At 30.2% G+C, this 15,222-nt stretch overlaps 1 long non-coding RNA gene and 1 other non-coding gene across 2 annotated transcripts; one reads left to right on the forward strand and one right to left on the reverse strand.

Annotated features, from left to right (window-relative positions):
• Positions 1-13,137: 13,137 nt before the first annotated feature.
• Positions 13,138-13,209, reverse strand: TRNAE-CUC (transfer RNA glutamic acid (anticodon CUC)). The gene has a single exon. It is a non-coding gene; the product is annotated as a tRNA-Glu (tRNA).
• An 890-nt stretch (positions 13,210-14,099) lies between these two features.
• LOC143193035 (uncharacterized) lies at positions 14,100-15,222 on the forward strand. The gene is made up of 3 exons (XR_013004932.1): positions 14,100-14,239; positions 14,297-14,384; positions 15,084-15,222. It is a non-coding gene; the product is annotated as an uncharacterized LOC143193035 (long non-coding RNA).

Consider the following 15,222-nt stretch of genomic DNA (forward strand, 5'->3'; position numbering starts at 1 on the left):
ATCGGTTACCATACGGAAATCAACCATCAAGGATTGGTATGCTAAGTTTAGACGTGGTGAAATTAGCACCGAAGACGGTGAACACAGTGAACCAAAAGAGGTTGTTGCCGACGAAAACGTTTAAAAAAATCCACAAAATGATTTTGAGTGACCGTAAATTGAAATTGAATGAATTAGCAGACTCTAAAGATATCAACTGAACGTATACATCATGTCATTCACAAATATTTGGGTATGAGAAAACTCTGTGCCAAGTGGTTACCGCACGAGCTCACTTTTGACCAAAAACAAGGATGAGTTGATGATTCGAAGCAGTATTTGAAGATGATCAAGTGTAATAAACCTGAGTTTTTGCGTCGATATGTGACAATGGATGAAACATGGCTCCATCATTTCACTTCGAAGTCCAATCAGCAGTCATCCAAGTGGACAGCACACGATGAACCCGCTCCAAAGACAATACATCGTGCCACAAATCAGTGAAGACAATGGCAAAAATTCATCCATCCACCGTATTCTCCAGATCTGGCCCCAGCGGCTATTTCCTGTTCTCAAATCTCAAAAGAATGCTCGCTGGGAAGAAATTTTTGTCGAATGAAGAGGTGATCGCCGAAACTGAGGCCTACTTTGAAGCAAAGGACAAATAGTACTACAAAAATAGCATCGATAAGTTGTAGGGTCGCTATAATCAGTGTATTACCCTTGAAGGGAATTATGTTGAATAAAAAAACTAATTTTGCCAAAAAAATGTGTTTTACTGTGGTAGGCCGGGAACTTTTCAATTGATTTTTTAAAATTAATCTCAACTTGTTGGTCTACCAATTGTATTATATTATTCGGTATTAATACGTTTTTTTAAACCTAATTGTTAAAGAATTATTTTTTCTGAATTCATGCGTAGACACAAACAATTTTCATCTATCTAGGTTAGGTAGCTTTAGGTAAGAATATTAATTATGAATATCCTAACCTAAATATATTTGTATATGTAAATGGATCCTTTCAAAATAATTGAGCTCTTAATTGATGGCACTTTATAAACATCTTTTTAAAGGACAACTTTTATCACATTTATCTTCAATGTAATTTTGCTAGTTGGACTTCTCTCCATTTGGACACATTTGGGATTTAAACTCTCGGTAATGTTTACGCAATGTCTTGTGAATACAGCTGGTAATGGTAACACTTAGTAATGAACACAAATGATGTATATAAATAATTGCATACGTACTAGGTAAAAACAATGCTGTCACACACACATTCCTAATCTAGCTAATTTGGGGTGTTCCTTCCAAGGAGAACAAGGTTTGATTTTTTTATTTCCGTACATGCACTGGATACACAACACTTTTGAAACTGAAGATACATTATAATCAAATAATAGTGATTATAATTAAGATCACAAAAATTCTGATCGTTCTCTACAACAGGCATACAGAAATGGCGATATAAAGAAACTGAAACACACTATATGAACAAATAATTGCATTATAGAAATGAGCCAATCAAATGCCTTTGTGGGACAATTCAAATAAACCAATCCAAACAGTGATCTCAGGTCTCAAAGCCTGCATTGTTGGGACCACGCAAAACATTTTTTCGGCTTCTCCTTTTAATTTAAGAATTGAATTTAACTTGAACCTCTATATAATACTCTGACTATAATATGACTGATATAATATGACTATTAGTTCATAAAACATATTTCCTACAAATACACTTATAAACACTTTTTAGTATGTTTTAATATAATAACTTCTAACAAGCAATAATTTCTTAGTAAAAGTCGTAAAATCAATCATATATAACTAAAATTAATAACTACTGCAAAATATTTCAAAATTATAAAAAAACGATGTTACCAAAAATCTCCACTTAAACTGCAAATCAAAGCATATTTATATATATATATATATATATATATATATATATCAATGTTCATATCCTTCAATTTGAACTTTGAAACAAAAGAAATTGATTATTATTATTCTGTAACATTGGCCAGTATATGCAAATGACACAACGGTCTCAAAATCTAGGAACCTGGTGAATTTCATGTAAGTTGGCGTTGTTCCATATGCTAAAAAAAACTAAATAACAAACAACAGTTTAGATAGACGTCACCAAAACAAAATAATCGCCGCTGATTGCCAACTTTGATCTGCCGTATTTAAGAAAACCCTATATAATTTATACTTAAGTTGAAGCTTATTTTTATTATTGAGGTCAGTCATTACCGATTAACTTACAATTTGTATATAAACAAAATAATTCAGTAAGAGTCGTCATTTCCAATTTTACAAAAGTTATTAAGGGGATAATCTAGTCTATAAATTTAAAACATCGATTATTTGCTTGTTTTTAGAGTTTAGACCTTTAGAATATGTTCTCATGAATATTTCTCAATATTAGAATTATTTTTATAAAATAATAAAGTCCGCTCGGAGAAATTTCTTTATAAACCATGCGTTTATGTCAAATTGAGAGATGCAATGAAATGAATGAGGTGTCCAGGCATATTTACTTGGGCAATACATTTTACACCAAAATTCCTTGTGTATTGAATAGCGTTGAATGAGAGATATATGAGAAACAATGTGAGCCAATCAGATCCCATCAGCTTATAGCGTAGCGAATAAAGCAAGTAATAAGCTAAAAGTAGCGACGACTAGATGTTGGACGTCGCGAAACATTTCTCCAAAATTTCTTATGAAGTTAAATCTCTATTTCTCTATGGAAGAAATATATGTTATAAATATCAATTTTCAAACATCTCGATTTACTTCCTTTGATGAAAATTTGATATTTGTATTTCTAATTTTTTTTGAAGATTCTAATATGATCTGAGTAACTTCTGATTTCAATATTTAACTTCTAGCTATATTTTCTTTTTCGATAGATTGGCGAAAATGATCTGCGAATATATTATATCAATTCAGTTATCGATGTAGGTTTTAATGAAATACTTACTATTAAAATTATAATAAGGTTTAATTTGCATCTTGGTTAAGTCTTTATATTATCTAAATGTTATTTAACGGTACCAGGAATATAGTTTAATTCGTTTGCGTGAAAAGCTATCTCTAGACTTTTTTACTTATTGGCAAACATTTACATACCTAAATATAACAAAAATTGTCATTTATAAATTATCATTAATTGGTGATTTTTTATAAAACCATTAATTACGTACAACATCCTGAACAAAGGCAATGTAATAAGAAAAATAATAATTGGTTGTTGTTTATGCTAGTGGATTAAAATAATAGTTAGAATTGCAAAGGGATTTTTTTAAATTAATCTCCTAGAACGTTAACAATCTGCCCGTGGGCAATAAGTATTATTATATGGTTTTAATTATATAATATAACTATCCTGCTTAGCTATTGTTTTACATGTATTTTAAAAATGTTTTCGACAAACTAGGGCAATACTTGGTGGCGCGGTGGTACAGGCGATAGGACGGTCCTCCTACTGTTGCGATAGGCGCGGGTTCGAATCCTGCTGGAAGATGGTCGTAAAATGTATGTTTGTGATTGTTTAAAATGTGTGATTGTTCTAGGCAAGAGTATAAAATCTGACAAGGAAAATGATCCCAGTCACGCCAGAGTGGACCAGGCTGGGTAAGACCGGATGTCTTCTGGGATGATTTCTAAAGTTGGTCACTCGCCAGTCGGTAGGCTTAATGCTGAAGATTCGGAGCCCACGTTAAATCTTTAGGCCCAGTCCACATTATATCATGAAGAATGCTAAAAGCTTCAGTATCTGTATTAGCGAATATAGCGTTATCACCAGCGAACTTCAAATCAGTCAAGGAGTTTGCTGCTTGAGATTGAACTCTATCGTCTGTTTTTAAAAACTTTTCGGAAAATTACATCTTGGCAACTTGGCTAACACTGGCCCGTATCTCAAATTAATTTAACAAATTATTTTGAATTTGCGCACAGTTAATAAAAGCAAGAAGAAAGTTAATAATTTTTAGAAGAACATGTTCAGTAAAGGCACTAAACCAACTTGACAGATTTCACAGTTACGCTTTGTTGTTTACGAGAGTTGTGGTTAGCAGCAAATGTATAGGACAAATTTATGAGAATAGTTGTTTTACACTGTATTGTACAATATGTAAGCTTTGTACGCGTAGATACGTCTGTAGCTGTTCAGAATATACAATAAAGAATAATCTGTGCAAGCACATGCATTTAATACCTATGCACGAGGAGAAAATGGGTACTAATTCTTTTATAGGTGATGTCGCAAATGCTTTAAGAGAATAGATGTAGAAGCAAATAAGGAGAATGAGATTGGCAACAAAATAGACAATATATATAAAGTTTTGAAATCAATCGATCAAGAACTTCAAATCGAAATAGCTAAGAACATGGAGGTGATGCTTCAACAAGAAAATGATTGTAAAGGAAAACGTAAGATGAAAACCCAACAATAATTTCCGACAACCAAACGTAGAAAAGAAAATATATTTCACCAAAAGCGCAACATATTACCTCATTGGTTTTCTCACATTTAGGAGTAAATATCAGTCAAGACATTTAATGAATACTTTTAAACAATTAAAGGAAACCAAGTGCCGAGCCCGAACAATACAAAAATAATAACAAAAATTTTCTGGCATATAATGACACAAAATTAAATTAAACAAATTTAAATTTTATTTAGTTATTACAACGATTGTCTTGTATATATTTTATTTTAAAACGTTTTTTTTGTGTTTAAGATCTGAATTTGATTATTTTTTAATTTTTAGTGAGTTGCTTATTTATTTTTTGAAGTCGGTTAAATTTTTTTGTCAAAAATATTTTTATAAAAACGTGTTAAGTATAAATACTATGTTAAAATATATTGTACTTATTCTAATTTTCGTTCTAGTATTGTATTTACATTGTTTGTATGACAGCCTACTTGTGTCTTACTTAAATATTTTTTTGTTTATTTTATTCCTTTTATTGCAATAAAATTTGTTTTACGTCAATGATGTCAATTTTTCTGCATTATTTATCTGCTTCAGAGAGTTATATAAACAGAAAGAAATAATAGATCACAAAGCTTCAAATATTTCTTTTAACTGCATCTTATATTTACACTGTCCTAAAAATTCATGACATCTCATTTAAACATCTACTTTTTGGTAATCTTTTGAAATACCAACAGAAAACAACGCGAAGCCGTTAAATCTGAAAGGTAGAAAATTTCAGACAGTTTCAAACATGTTGTATTATAGCTTTGAATCATTTATTAAAACAATTTCATAACAAAACAAGATACATAACTGGATCTTTTGCGCAAGTTTTTTTTAATGTATAATGGTAGCAGAAGTAGTAATATATTTTAAATTCCCATATACTATATTTATTTTATTAATAATATATTCATTTAGATCATGTGTTAAATTTTTCAAAAGTCAACTTTAAATTAATATATTACATAGTGATCGGTAATATCGGCTGTTCTTGCTGATTTGCAAACGAAGAGCCAGCAAGGACCAACCGCTGGCCCTGCAGATTGGTATCCCCTACCTACCAAGGCGTGAAGTGTAGCTAAATGAACATTTAATATGGGGGTGAATTACAGAGTCACAAAAAGATCCGAGCACAATGGGCTGTCATAGACCGTAATTTCTGTATTGTACGAGGAATCTACCCCACGAATACTTGCTTATTGCTTTATAATAATATCAGTAATAATACAAGTGGAAATAATATATTTTCCTTAGTGATTTATTGTTTATCGCTGCGCGCTGTGGTACATTTTTCAAAGTTTTAGTTTTTAATAGTTTTTCAAATTTACAGATAATTTTAATCACTTAAAAATGGATTCTATGCGATATGGAGTTCTAAGAATAGCGATTGGATGTGCGTAAAATGCAAAATGGGATGTTCAAACGGAGCAGAATAATTCATTGTAATTAACACTTTAGCCGAAATGCGATGAAATTATTTTAAAATATGGTCTATAAGTAAACCTTTACGTGAGCCATCCCACCTTGCCTCACTAGTTAAAAACGATCTTTTGAAATAGGCTGTCAGTAATGTAAAAAATAATTGAAAAAAACGGCTGAGACTTATTTGTACTCCCAATATTGTATATAGAAGATATTTGCATATATATTGCTCGTTTTTTTTTTTCACTTTAGAAAGGAATTTATTGAGAAAAATATTTCCAATATTTTTTAATAATTTTTCAAACAATAATGTTGGCTCAGCAGTAGTTGTTGGTTTCGCACTTTCGAAATCGAAATTTCTCTGAACCAATGGCAAAAAAAGGCACAATTTTGATGCTTTTATTTCAAATCATTCTGCTGATCCCACCATATGCACAGCAAGACTTCATGGTCATGAATATTCCGCATCTCTGTCGATGTGGATAGGGTTCTACTGGATTAACATGGGTTATGGACTTTTTGCGCTTGAACCTGTCGTGGCAGATTCATCTAATATCCAGATACAATGCGTCAAAAAGCTCTACTTTTTGACATTATCTCTTTCAAATCGTAGAAACTAAAACCAACAATTAATTTCTTGTAGTGTTTTATGAGCTTCGGTGTCAGATTTATACAAATTAAACAAGAGAAATAATGAATACCGAAAACGCTACATTTGTGAACACTGAATAACTCAATAACACTAAATAGGAAACTGTTATTTTATTTGGTTGGGTTATTTAACAATTGTTTAAAAAAATATTGTTAAAAAAAATTATACTGACAAAAATAAATAAGGTAATCATTAAATAGTAAATAAATAATCAAATTTAGATTTTTACCACAAATAAAAAACATTTTAAAATAGAATATGTACCTAGCAATCGTTGTAATAACTAAATAAAAATAAACAAAAACTTTATTTAATAGACAGGTTAAATACTCTTATTTTATATTCTACTATATACACAATTTAGCTTAATACTAGCGTTGGGAACTATCGACTGAAAACAGTCGAAACAGTCGATAGTAAAAAAAAAGCGATTGAAAATAGCAAGTACTATTTTCAGTCAAATGCATGGTTCGACTGTTTTTTTCGATTCGTGATGTCAGACGAAGATGTACGAATTCTTGTCTGTATAAAATGTGAGATAGGAAAGGACGGAGATAAATGCTTGGAGCAGTTAATTTTAAATGTCTTTATATTCTCCAATGGTAGTATAAGCGAGACATACATGTATATATATTCATTCACATGATAACTTAAAAAAAAGGAAAAAAAAATACTAAATATTTCTATTATCATGTAATAAATATAATTTTAAAGGAAGTAGGATTACTTTTATACTGAAAGTTCTGTGGATGTGTAAAAAGGAATGGAATAATGACACCACAAATGTTTTGTCCTGTTTTAATATATTAATTGCTATTTTTAAATAACATAGCATAATAAATATAAATAGTACAACTTAAATAAAACCCAAAAACTAAAGATTTTCAATAACCACAACTACTAAATAAAATTTAAACATATACCTAATCATTGAAAAATCTAATCCATGATGAACCTAAAAATGATCGTACAATAAATACCAGACCCTTTTTAAATAAAAGTTTTATTTATTTTTGAACGGAAATATTTTAAAATTACTGTGAATATTATCATGTTCAACTTTTCTCCCGTGAGGCGATTTCTTCGATCGTTAATTAAAATATTTTGAAAAAACTCGTTCCCAGGGGAAAGATGTTGCGGGTATAGAGGAATATTTTACATGTAACTGATATAATACAGGTAGTGTCATTTTATGGTTTTGCCAAAAATCCAATGGGTTTTCTAAACGCCCAATAAATGGTATTTCCAAATACTACTTAATCTGTAAAGTTGCTGCAGTACTTGGAGTAATTACTTCTTTCATTCTAGCCATTTTTTTTATCAAAATATCTCCAGATGTCAATACATTCTTGGTCAGTAGTTTTGTCTTGAATTTTGAGTTGTGGAACTATATTTGTATTTTTTGAAGTTAGAATGGAAGATACCTCTTTTGTGATAACTTTTTGTATCGTCTCAGCATTATTTGCAATACCAAATCCTTCTTTTTCAAATATAGGATCTAAAAATGTGGATTTCCCGCATATCGTATTCATTTCTAAAATTGCCAGTCTTTTATTGATGACACCTAATAGACAATTTTGTCATTTATCCGCCATTCACAATCCTGGATTTGATGGAATGTTGCAGTCCTCTTATTAACCGTATAATTAAAGACATCGTTGGGATATCTTTCACCAGATAACTCGGTGGTCATTATTTCAATTGGCTTTAAAAGTTGAACACATTCTGTTAAGATAGTCCATTCGTTAACAAATAAAAACTGTGATGCTCTTCTTAATAACCAACAAAATAAATTGTTAAACATTAAAGTAGAGTTTTCCTATCAGGAAATGTATTTATTACAAATACTTAACATACTTTATTCACCTCTTTACGGATAAAATTTTCAAAAGAAATTTAACAACTGCTACTATAAAAAATTCTTCAAATCATTTGGATCTATGCAATTTCTGAAACCTTTGGAACCTAATTTTGATTTTCAATATTTTAGGAAAAAGTTTCGACAAACAAGAGGCTTAGACAAAAATCGTGAAAGTTTATCAAAAAAGTATTTCCTATTATACCAGTCCAAAGTATTACCTATTATACCAGTCCAAAGAATTACCTATTTTGTCAGTCAAAAGTATCTTACTATTTATCATTTACAATTTTATTTTTTTGCCCTCGAAAACTAGCGCTCCAAAATGCTGCTATATTAATTTACAATATATAGTTATTCACAAGCAAACTACAAAAAAAAACATAAAACCACATATATTACATATAAATCTATATAAGCATAAATTCGGCGCATAACTTTCTCGCGGCTCGGACGGAAGGCCAGAATGTAAAAAATCAGTCGAATGGACTAGTAGAACCGAAAATAGTAAGTAAAAGTAAACGACTAAAACAGTCGATAGTAAATAGTAATAAAATTAGTCGGATTGAAAATAGCGACTGAAACAGTCGATAGTAAAAAATAGTCAATTACTGAACAGTCGATAGTCGATTTCAGTCGATTGTTCCCAACAGTACGTAATACCTACCTAAACCTATTTATCTATTTACAATATTACTTTAACTACTACCAACCGATCACTTTGAATTCGGTACGAGCAACAAATTAAATATGTTTTGTTCGTAATTTAATTTTGTTTATATAACATAAAATTATATTATTATATTTCTATTGTTTGAGCTCAGTACAGTCTTCAAACTGCAATATTTTTACGGCTTCTCATATGATATGGTTAGTGATTAATAAGCAAACTGAACAGCTTTTGCACTAAACAACTTTGGTAAGCAAACCTTTACTAAAAACTCCTCAAAATCCCCTGAAGTGTATTGCGGTCCGGTTCCTGCTTTCATCATCAGCTTTCCTAAATAAGTTCAAGGTATACAATTAGTTGTCTGTACGTCCCTATAATATTTAAGGAAATATCCTCTAACTCCTAATCGTTAAGGAGTTGTGTCTTCTGTCACATCAGCTCAGCAATAACATTATATACAAATATCTGATTATTTTAGATAATAAAATATGTAAAATAATTGAATTTTGCCTTTGAAATTTCATGGTTTCCTTCCATTCCACCATCAGATCCTGATTTGGTTCCAATGGGACCACCTCGGAAGTGCACTCATTCGAATAAAAAAAGAAATTTGAAAATCTGTCCATAATTGACGGAGAAATCGGTTAACAATAATATTGGATATATGTGTTAAACAAATTTTTAAGGATTTTAGGCAGTATGAGGTTTAATCTGAAATAAATAAAAATGTTAAGAAAACCTCGATTCAAGTGATCAGTAAAGGGGTACGATGAAAATGTTTTTTATATCAATGAAACTGTTTTTCAATTAAATCCCTAATACGAATTGATGAAGTTGTAATGTAAATTGCTCAATGAGAGGTAACGCAAACCATCGGAGGCTTTGTACGATTTTAATCTGAAAAATAAACCAGCCCACTAATCCCCGAGGGTCTTCGGATCGAGGGTAGCGATAACTCGGAATGTACGACAAAGTATGCGTGTGTGTATGTGCAGCTTGCATTCAACCAGCGTCACCTCTCGCTTCTTCTAAATCCTATTTGGGTTTTAAGGATTAGATTTAACAGGCTGGATAATCGCGTGGCTGTCAATCCGTTCGATTTATAAAATTTTAAATGAAATTCACTGGAATTTTAACTAGTACCGTAAAATTGCTTCGACTTTAGAACTTTTATATTTTCAATAGTCGTTGATAATATTTGATATAAACCGAAAGTCAAAATTATCTTGAAAGCGTGCTGTAGCATACTTAGCTTTAAATATAAAATTTAAATAAGCACATTTCGATGTATGAAACACCTACAAGGCGTATCTTTATATATGAAAATTCCTATATATATATATATATATATATATATATATATATATATATATATATATATATATATATATATATATATATATATATATATATATATATATATATATATATATATATATATATATATATATATATATATATAAATATATATACCACGTTAAATATCTGGGGCTGCATTTTGATCGATGTTTGGCATGGAAAAACATATAGTGACAAAACGGAAACAGCTTGGGCTTAAACTAAACCAAATATATTGGCTGATAGGGTATAAATCTAAATTATCATTAGAAAACAAAGTTTTACTGTATAAATCAATACTTAGGCCCATTTAGACGTATGGAATTGAACTGTGGGGTATTACTAGCAAATCTAACATAGATATCCTCCGGAGGTTTCAGAATTAAGTGTTGCGAGTCATCGTCGATATTACGTGTCCAACAAACTGATTCAACGTGATATCTCCTTAGAACCCATAACGAGTGTGATTAGAAGTGCTAGTGTGAAGTATTCTGAAGGACTATTAGTGCATTCCAATGCACTCGCCAAACAGTTAAATGTGCGCGATGACAATGAAGTGTGTAGGCTCAAACGCAAACTACCGTACGAACTGATTAATAAACACATATAGATTTAACAATCTCTAGTTATAATAGTAATTAGAATAAGTTAGGATAAACTTTAATATAAGTTAGAATAGTATCTAGAATAGGATTTAGATTATTAGTTGTACAGCAGATCACTTACTGAAGTGATCTTCTATATGTTAGGATGGTTATATTATATAACAGAAATCATACAATAATACTTACTGCCCATGGGCAGATTGTTGACATTCTAATAGATCAATAAACAAGAATCTTCAATAATAAATATCAAACTGAGCCGGATTTATTTCACTAACTTCAAGCAAATAATCTTTAATTCAAATAAATAATTTTACAATTTAATGTACTTAAATAGTGCAGAAATGTGTATTTATAGAATCTTATAGCAATAGAAAAAAGTAATTCATTAAGAGTATTGGTGAGTCAACTGTTTCAAAATATCAATTATAAGGACTAGTATATTTTATAGTTACGAGGATATTTTGAGTCTTTAACAAATTTGACTAAAACCATAACTTTCTCCAGAATGTCTTGTCATTTGAACACAATTTGTGTATATATATGTTAGTGTGTATGCATGTGTATATATATTCTGTGAGTATTATGAAAGGTTTGTATGCATTTAACCGTGACTACAGTTCATTCAGGGACGAAAGCCATGAACGTCTTTCAAAATCAATTGTTGTGCCAGACAACATTGATGTTGTGTCCGAAATGCTATTGTAAGATCATCATATTCACGCGGGATCCCGCATAATTTGATAAAAACGTCAAAAAGATGTTTATATCAATTTGTGGAAAGAAATGGTATGGAAATATTATCTCGGTATATCAAAACTTGAACCTGAACAAAATCAAACAATACAAAATTACAATGTATAGGCTTTCCAAGACGAACCAAATCTCACAAAACCGATTCGTGCGAAAAGTAGTACTTCGAAAAAATGATGGCCTATTTCTTGGGAATAAGTGGACATGTGACAGCCGTGCCGTTAGAGCAATGTAGAAAGATGAATTCTGAATGATAGACAGCCATTTGTTTACCAGGACGCCTTCATGAAATTAGAAAATAGAAGTAGCAACGAAGGAACATTCTTCAACATGACAATGCAAACTCTAAAAACACCTATTTGACTGGGAGAAGGTCGAATTGATGGTTCATCTTCCATGCAACTTTTATTTGGCACCAAATTACATTCTTTATTTCCACATATCAAAAATAGATTATGTGGGCACATCTGTTGGCGTCTGAAGAAGCGGTTGATTCAATCAAAAACCATATTTTTTCAGAGTAAGAAAAGTTATGAAAATTGGTTCAAGCGCATACAAAAAAGTGTATTAATCATCATGTAGAATATTTCGAAAACAATAAAACCACTTTCGTTAATAAAATACTGTCTTTTACTCTTAACAATCCTCATATATTTAATCTGATTAACGATATGTGTCCTATGTTAATGCTTCTTCTACTTTTCTATTTTTATCCATTAAATTAATATGTTTCAATAATATGTTTGCTATTTCCAATTCCTCTAAAATCAGAAATACAAATATAATTCAATAGATATGTTAAGAATAATCAAACCAAGAATCTATGAAAATGTAAAAGATTCCAAACTATGCATTGGTTAGGCCCAGAAAATATTAGGTCATTTACTTCGCAATGTAAAGAAAACTAAAAATTATCTTGATTGCTAAAGTAAATTGACTGGAAGAGGCAATAGTGGTTCTATTAATAAATGCTTGGGTCTTGATTCCTCTGTTTCAATGAGCGTAAAAATCGTATGCTTGAAGATGTTTTAATAGCAGGAAATAAGTTTACGAAGAACATTAGTTGTTCATTTATCTAAAAGTTGTATTGTTTCATTTTACGAATTTATAGTATTTTGAAACTTCAAACAGTGCTTTCACCAATTCCTGATTTGGAAACCAAATGGTTTTTTTGAAGATAGTAATTATGCTTCTGACTGTTGTGCTTGTCACCCAAGGCATTTCAAAAAATCCTGTACAGATTTCGCAAAATCACAGTTGCTGTTTTCTAAAAACGTTCAAATTTCTTTCACTATTTTTGAAGTATTGCATGCTTAAATAATATTTCCATTGAAAAAATAATTTTATAAAATAATTAAAAACAATTTCCGATACCGGGAATCGAACCCGAGCCTCCTGGGTGAGAGCCAGGTATCCTAGCCACTAGACCATATCGGAGCCGTTATGTTGTTTTGTATATTCAGTAGTCTTTATATAAACCGAACATGATATTTAATTATGCACAAATTGATTAATTAAAAAAAAAGTTATACTAATTCTTGTTCAAACTATTTTTGTAAACATTATTTTGGAATCATTATGTTAATATTTTGGAACAAGATAATTTAATATTAATACTAGAAAAATTATAATTGATTATAAACAACTAATTTATAATCTAAACTAATGATTGAGGCAGTTAACCAATATTTACGTACTAACAATAAACATTTGATCTTTTATTTATCTCTGTGTTTTATAAAGTTGTAAAAATACGTACTATATATTATTTTAAAAATGATTTCAATAAAGGAAATATTACTATTCTTATCTAAATGATAAATTCATCCTGTCAACAACATGCTAATTAACCGCAAGCAGTGATAAAATAAGTTTGTGTATATATATGAAGTCATTTATTAAAGAATTGTTTTTGTTAACAATGGATATTTGAAGCTGTTGCATTTGAAGTATTTCGGAGACTCATAATCACATGGTCAGCGAAAAATCAAGAATAAATATTCAAATTTATTTGTGGATATATTGTTGTGTAAGATATATTTTAATGAGTCTAATGCTATTATCTTAGGCAGTCTAATGTATAGAGTATATATAGAGGTTTTACTTAAACAGGCGATACCGAGGAAATGTTTTACGTGGTCGGTTCAATGCTTGCTCTGATACCACTTTTTTAATGGGTTCCTTTGAATTGGCCTACAAAGGCATTTGATTGGCTCGTTTCTATAAAGCGATTGTTTGTTTCAGTTTATTTACGAGGCCATTTTTGTGTGACTGACATAAAATACAATCAGCTTTGTGTCTTAAATATAATCACTTTTATTTATTTATAATGTATCTTCATCCTCAAAAGTATTCTGTATCCAGTGTATGTGCGGAAATAAAAAACCAGACGTAGTTTTCCTTGGAAGAAACAACCCAAATTAGCTAGATTAAGGATATGAGTGTGTCTTAACATTACTTTTCCCTGGTACGTATATAATTATTTATATAAAGCATTTGTGTTCAAATATATAATTATTTACAGGAATACAACAGAAGAAATTATGAAAATATTACACTCAGTTTAAACAAAAAATGTGTCCAAATGGGGCTATGGCAAAATGACATTGAAGGTAAATGTGATTATACTACATGAAAAGATTTTGTTACCCTTTAAAAAGTTGTCTGTGAAGTACCATCAATTAAAAACCTAATTATTTTGAAGGCATTCATTTACTTGGCACAAATATATATTGGTCAAGATACTTATAATTAATATTTTCGCTTAAGGCTTTTTACCCGAGATAACCTTTTCAAGGATGTTAATAAAATACATTAATGCAAAATAATATACAATTTGTAGACAAACAAGATGAGCTTGATTTTATAGACAAGAGATTATAATGACTGTTTTATCTTTTGTTAATAATAGATGTTAATAATAGATTGTTAATAATAAGAGCACGGCAATAATTTTAATATATATCGCTGCATTGTTTCTTGTTCTTGTTATTAAAACTATATCATCAAACAATCATTAAATCATCGTCATTAACTGTTCTAATAATGCAACACTGATTCTGGTACTTACTGAAGTCTCGTATATACCATTTACAATAATAGTTCCTATGGGATAACTCAAATATATTTTTTAGTTATTTTTATACACAAATTAGCATACGAAATCAATAATATGTAAAATTTGATCAACATATTTTTATATTTTTAGCAGTAATTTAAACCAACCAATTCAAAAATAGCTTATTGAACTAATAGAACTAATTAAATGTAATATTGAGTAGTGGTAAAAATCTAAACTCTCTTATCATTAGGTATAATCATAGCTTCTACCCAACAATAATGTGGCTAACAAAACAATCTAATAAAGGCACAATGGACCAATCAAAACGTAAAATCCCAACTCGAGCGGTCAGTAAGGCATGAAGATGTCGTTTTCGATACGGCTCGGTT

Source organism: Rhynchophorus ferrugineus, unplaced genomic scaffold (assembly GCF_030347505.1).
Source record: "Rhynchophorus ferrugineus isolate W39M unplaced genomic scaffold, kcgeb_rfMv2 rfM3, whole genome shotgun sequence".
NCBI classification, from domain to species: Eukaryota; Metazoa; Arthropoda; class Insecta; order Coleoptera; family Curculionidae; genus Rhynchophorus; species Rhynchophorus ferrugineus.